We start from the raw sequence: 7,319 nt of genomic DNA on the forward strand, positions 1-7,319 counted from the left end.
TCTTAAGGCTTCATTTTTTGTGTCTACCTTAAGCCCCTTGGGGGAAGAGAGGAGAGGAAATGAAGGCTCTGAAGAAGACTTAGTTATCTGGGGAGGTCTTGAGACATCTCGCCTGGAAGTAAAGATGATACTAAGTTTCCTGCAAAACATTAAGTTGTCTCTGACTTTGATGTTTCTAATGGCAAAGTTATCACTGAAATCGATGTTAGGCAGGTAAAGTAAATAGGAACCTTTGATACAGAAACAGTCCTTGACTTAGAAATTTAGAAATCCCTTAAACTAAAATAGTTGTCAAAACCAATAATGTTATGTTAATATTAAGTCCAAATTCTATTTGGGCTATAGAGTTATCATTTCTGTGGGCTCAATTAGCTTATATTGCATATTATTAATGAGGTTTTGTTTTATATTGTTGTTACTGGCTGTCTAGGTATAGCTCAATATTAATTATAAATATATTTTAGCCAAGTCATACTCAGTTATATTTATTCTACACCTGCAATTTAAATAACCCACATTGATACCTCTTATTTTCAAGCAAACTACACAGCATTATAAATCAATCTTCTCTACTTTATCAAACAGTAGAAAGCAATAAAGAAGGTCACAAATAGTACAGTAGTTCCTTGGAGGTTTGTAACATTATGATTTAAACCTTAGAAAGATTTAATCAAAAGCTGAATTAATCCCTAGAGGGAAAGATTCTATATAGATTCTATTGATAGACTCACTGCAGCCCATTTTCATTTTGCTAGAATGTGTTTGTTAATATACTGAGACAAAAGAAAGCTTCTCTAAAAGGGATGTGAAAAGTATTTCTTTGTGGGAAAGGAGTGGTAATGTACAATTCACTACTTCCTATGTATGTTCATCTCTTCCATTTGAATGATCCCATGTCATTGAACTTGATTGTGAGCTCTTCTTTTTAACCTGTACAATATATTTAAATGTCTCTCTCTTTTTTAAAATAATTTTTGGATACATCTGCCTTCTTCCAGATGTTACATTTTAGTCAAACCCTTGGAATGTGACACTCTCGCGTATTGGTTTCTAACTTGAAATGTTGGCTTCAGATGGTCTTGTCTTAATAAATTTCTCAGAATTTACATTAATTAGAAAATTGAGGATAGAGTTGGCTATGAATATTCGAGTTGACGGAGAGTGATGCCCAGAAGCAGGGGTGTATTTTAAGACTAGGTCTGGAGTTGACATTGCTTCTCTGTTACCTTTCCATTGAATTGACAAGACTCATCTAATCATCATTGTGTTTGCAGGAGGAACAGATTTTAATTAATTAAAGGGAAAGTGTGAAAAGTTTTAGAGAAAACCAAAAGATCTTATATTCTTTTTTTCATGATTAAATAAAATTAGAATGATTACATATGCACGCCAAGTCTTCATTATGGAAAAAACTTAAAGATTGTTTTGTCTTTAATTTATGCATATAGCACTTACTGAATGTGACTAGTTAGTGTGATGTTTAAATCTGCATATTGACCATTTTCATACATTTTCATATATTAACTTCTATTAGGGGAGAAAGTAAATTATTAGAAAAAATCCTGGGATGATTTCCGGGAAGATGTTGTGCTTTGACTTGGTTTTGAACAAGGGCATTTTGTAGAATTATCATTATTTTTCCTACATAGTTCTTCTCTGATGGATTTTCAATGAGATGATGTCCAAGTGAAATGCAAAGTTAAATGGGAAGGAAAGATACATTGTAGTAAAATCCTAAAAATGCATATTAAAGTATTTAATTGGAGGACGTTTACTTTTGCTATTCTTAAGTATAAAATACTCCAACTTTTCTTCCTTAGTGTTACTACTTGGTAAAAACCATAAAAATTATTTGAGTCCAAAAGTTTCTGCACTATACCCCAAAGCAAGACACTTAAGAAAATTCCAAGGTTTTCCTATACGATTTACTTTGACCTTGGGGAAAACAGGTACCTGCCTCATTCCTACTAATGCTTTCTCATTTTGCTTTCTTACTTTTTCTCGCCATTGCTTGGCAGTGAACTGTAAAGACTCTCTCAATCCCAAAACATGATGTTTTGCTTGTTCTTGGTCTAACCATTTAGCATTATTAAAGCTTGGCAACTGTACCTTTTAATCATCTGCTTGAATAATGTATCATGTTACCTAGAGGCATTGCCCTCTGCTACTACTTCCGTACTTGCTAACGGGAGTGTGAGTGTGTGCATGCTATTATGGGATAATGATTAATTACTCACCTTCCTGATGTAGTCTAGGTTACCAAAATGGTCACACAGTCTATGACGTGAACTTTCAAATCAAGTAATTTTACAATCAGATGATAACACCCTGTTAATCCAACTATATTGGCATCTGAAACTGACAACCACTCTTTGATGGACCTTTTTTTCTAGTGAGTCCTCGCATGGAATAGAACTTGCTCTTAACTTTAATCTCAGTTTTGTCTGCTCAGCACCGGTGCATCTAGAGGGAAAGAGAAATGCAGTCGACTCTCCAGAATTTGTATCTGCATGATAGCCAGCTCCTGAATTTGGATCAGTCACACGAATAATTGAATTTTTCACTTTTTAACTATAGGTGTTATAACATGTTGATGGAGCCCTAGCGTGAACCTGTTAGATAAAACAATTATTAATAAATGTAGAACATAATTTTTGTCCCATGACGCCACTGGTTCACTGACTTCTCTTTTAGCATAATACTTTCTGGTAGTGGTAAAGACAAGAATGATCAGTAAAGCAAAGGGGGAGATAGATGGTCAATGACTCATCAGATAAAATACCAGTTTGGGACAAAATTTTTTAATTTAATATGCCACACCATTCCATAGGGCTTTGCTAACTTCAAATAATTGCAGTAGTCAAGGCAATAAACATCTCAGAGAAAAGGATGTGGTACTTACAGCACCAGGGCCCATGACTACAGATGCACTATGGAAGCCATTCGGAAGCAGTTGCTGGAATAGCATTCGCAAATAGGGATTGGCCCAATTAATGTGTTTATTGCCCAAACCCCTTGGCAGTCTTTCATGGACACCAGTAGCCTCATCGATTAACAAAGGAAGCTTTACTTGTATATGCCATAATTACTGAGCTCTAGGTTAATTATCTTCTTGGATTCACATATTTGGAGCTTCAGTGAAAAACGGTGTAATTTCTGGCTTTTTCTTAACATCTTCCCCAAGACTGACCTTTGTTTATGATACTCCAAACCCCATCCTTAATGAGAAAATTCTCCACCTTCCTAAAATTCATCAGATTCCAGGCAGTGGCTCCTGCAACCTGCATTTAATACCCTCTTTACAAAAGTCCATGAAATTGATCAGCACCCTGCAGGTAGAGCATATGATCTATTGCTCAACTACTGAAAAGGTTTGCCTGTGCTTTTCTGGATGGAGCCAGACTCATTTTTTGTATCGCTCCCTGTCTATGGTCTTTGAACAAAGGGGAAACTTAACTCCACTGGCAGGAATGTACATGTGGTTGTTTGTGTACTGTTCTTAATGTTACATACCCTTATTTAAATGTCAGCTGAGACCAGTATGTCTCTAGGGACAGAGATCCTGACAGATTGGTGATCTAAGTGTCCTAATCTTCTAAAATCTCTGTGGGTGGTAAATGGACACAATACTTCTAAAGAATTATAGAAATGTTCTGCAAGGTTGCCACACAGCCATGGAAATCAACAGTGGCACTTGTGTTATCTTCTTTCTTCACCACTGTTGTGATTTCTGTGTGTTTGGGAGGAAGCATTTCATCTAAGATGGCTGGGTTGGCCTGTGTGTTAAGCACTGGAGACACAAAAACAAAAATTAAACTACCCACTTGGCCTCAGACCCAGGCCGAGTCTCTCTGGACTGGAGTCACACACCATGTGGCATTGTTTACAAATCGGAATACATGTGGAGTGTGGATGGTTTAATACAAATCCATCCACCATTACCAGAGAAACAACTAAGAACATACATCCTTCTAATGGGGATTCATTAATGCAAAATTAAAAAAAAATAGAGTTTCCATTTGACAGTGTAACCAGTTGGTAAGAGTAAAGGCTTTAAACACTTTTAGCTTATGAGATAAGAATGACCTATACAGAACTAAGGAGCACTAAAATATAGACAGGGCCGATGCCATAAACTGCATTAGAATCTCATGTACTTGGTAAGTTTTTATAACTACACACAAGACTGGCTCTTGGGCTATTGGATAGTTGGTGACATCCTTGCCCAAAATTTGAAAGACGAGGAACATTGCATAACTTTGGTATAAAGAGAATGGTGCAGTGTAGTAACATTGTCATGCCTCCCTCCTTTTGGTCTGACATTACATTTTATGTTATCTCAAAGTGTTAGTTTGACTTCTGCCTATTAAGGGTGGAAGTTCTCAGTGATTTCACCTAGTAAGTTTGTCTGGTTTTCTTTCCACAGTTCTGTTCTCTTCATATCATTACTGCCAACACCATCCTCCCCACCCCTCCCCTTCCTCTTCCCTTTCCCCCTAGCCGAAAGACAGAAGACCTTAGCTTTTCCTTTCTAATATATCACCTAAATCCTGTCTTTCTCTTTCTAGTTGGGTTGGCTTGCTTGACAATGCCCCTACTTAACCAGAAAGAGATGTTAATCAGCTGTCAACTTTATAATGAACATCAGAATATTCAGGAGATGGGATCACTTATTTTTCTGCAGCAACTTTGTAAAATGTGGAAAGTGGTTCTTAAATGTCCTTCCTTCCCCCTTGCCACTTCTCTGCCAACCCCTAGATGGTTAAGGCTCCCTAGCCCCTCCCATAGCTTTCTTGGATCCCTAACTGCAGCTTCAGCCTCAGGGAACTATTTCCAGTTCCAAACCTTCCCAGATTCCTTCCCTAGCACCATTCTAGTCTTTGTTCCAGTATTCCAACCCCTAGATCTATGGAAGATCAGATAAAATAATCAGTTGCTACTCCGTTAATGTGTCAGCGCAACCAGCTAACACATTTGCATTTTAATGGATGTTTTTCAATGCTATTGATAACCAGGAAGTCTATAGGACCTAACTAGTATTTTTGCTCTAGGGAAGAAATGCCTGAGTGGCTTAAAGTGACAATTTAATCTAGTGTAATCTTAGTTTTTTGAATGTTAGGGAGAATGAAATTTTTACAAGTCACCTAGAGAGCTGAGGCCAGAGAGGCTAAGGTGCTTGGCCTAGTGTGGTTAGATAGTGGTAGAACTGGAGACAGAATGGAAGACTTTTTAATAACAATCGAGTGACGTTAACTGACCTTCTAAGAAAAACATTCTCAGAATATGGCCAAATCCAACAACCCCTAAAACACTAGCCCACTAATTAGAAATCTCTCCCTGTCAGTGTTTGGAACACTGAGAAGACAAAGGCAAGAGTCCTAGAAAATCACCCTTTAGTTTCATATTTATCACTAAAGCTCAAGGAGAAGTACATTTATGTAATAACTTTTCAAGTCTTCAACCCTTGATCCACTCCCTCACCTTGCTTATTGAGTGGTTATAAAAATTGTTCCAGGGAAATGGGAGGTTGTAAAAATCACAATGTCAGATATAAACTCAGCTCAGGTGGTTTGGTGGTTCTGTTTTTTTTTTGGGGGGGTGAGGGGGGTAATTTAAGAGAAGGAAACTTTCCCTCCTTTTCTTGGGAAGCCAGGCATCACACCTCTCAACTTCTCTGATCTTAGGGCTGTTTGTCTTTCTTTCCCTTGCACACACCTGTGCAAGAACATGATCTCTCCAAAGTTGGGTTTTGCTAGCCCCTAGCACTTCAGGCATTCTTGTCTTGTAATAGTAACCGATTAAACTAGTTACCAAGAATGGAGCATGTTCCAGCACTTAAGTTAATTGGACTGTTACAGACTAAATATGATTCTGAATTGTTTCGGTATTGCAAAACACTTCATGCATGCAGATAAAAATGAAAAAAATTTACCAGATCAGTCTGAAATGTGCAAATCAGGCATGCAAATCTGACATTTAGATCCATGACCTGATAACAATGCAGTAAGTACCTTGAAAAACTTTGCAGCTCGTTCTTTTCCCCCTCTGACTCTTCTCTGAAACCCTTGAACCACTGCTTGATGTGATATTCAATAAGTGGAAGCCAGGCTGCAATCAGACCAGGAACTGTCTGCATCAGGGTTTTACTACCAATTTGCCCAGAATAATCTCTCCCTGATTCATTTCACGGGCCAAGTAAGAAAGGAATTGTTGAAAGGAATTATAGGCTTAGTGAAAGAAACAGTGTGCTTCATTCTGGAAGACCCTAGCTGACGTTCGGTTTGGGAGTGTGGTTTGAGTGAAGTCCACAGTCTCCGTATCCCAGTGCCAGGAATCAAATGGGCAGGCTCAGACTGACTTAGCCTGTAGGTTGTAGATTTTATTTTTTTCCTTTAAACTTCCTTCTTTTTTTTTTCATTTAAAAAGCATCTTCTCTCCCTCCCCTCCTTCCCCCCACTCCTGGTAAAACAAACAAAAACAAAACCCCAGTAACAAATATGCATAGTCAAGTAAAACATATCCCCATATTGGCCATGTCCCAAAATGTGCTTTATTCTACACCCTGTGTCCATCACCTCTCTGTCGAGAGGTAGGCAGAAATTCTTATTAATGGTACTCTAGAGTCATGGTTAATCTTTCTATCAATCTGAATTACTAAGACTTTCAAAGTTGTTCATTTTTATATTGTTGTCATAAATTAGCTTTGTTCTACTCACTCCACCCTATTAACACTGCATCTAGTCCATTCCATTCTTTCCATATTTCTCTGAAATTTTCATCTTCCTCTTTTCTTTTGACACAATGGTATCCAATAATATTCGTATACTATAATTTATTCAGCCATTCCCCAATTGATAGACTCTTCTTAGTTTCTAGTTCCTTGCCACCAATAAAAAAGCTGCTATAAATATTTTTATACAGATAGGATCTTTTCCTCTTTTGGATTCCTTTGGGGTATAGGCTTAGCAGTAGCATTTGCTAGGGCAAAGAGTATACTCAATTTAGTTATTTTGAGGAATGATTCCAAATTGCTTTCTAGAATAGTTTTACCAAATCACAGCTCTACCAACAGTGCACTAATGGGCCTGTTTTCCCCTAGCCCCTCTGACATTTATCGTTTTCCTGTTTTGCCAACTTTTGCCAACTTTGAATGTGAGATGAAACCTCAGAATTCTTTTAATTTGCATCTATATTTATTAGTGATTTGGAACATTTTTTTTAATATGGCTGTAGATAGCTTGGATTTCTTCCCTTGAGAATTGTCTGTTCATAACCTGTGACCATCTATCAATTGGAAAATAGCTGTTATTCTTATAAAT

The sequence above is a fragment of the Trichosurus vulpecula genome, chromosome 6 (genome assembly GCF_011100635.1).
Source record: "Trichosurus vulpecula isolate mTriVul1 chromosome 6, mTriVul1.pri, whole genome shotgun sequence".
Lineage (NCBI taxonomy): Eukaryota > Metazoa > Chordata > Mammalia > Diprotodontia > Phalangeridae > Trichosurus > Trichosurus vulpecula.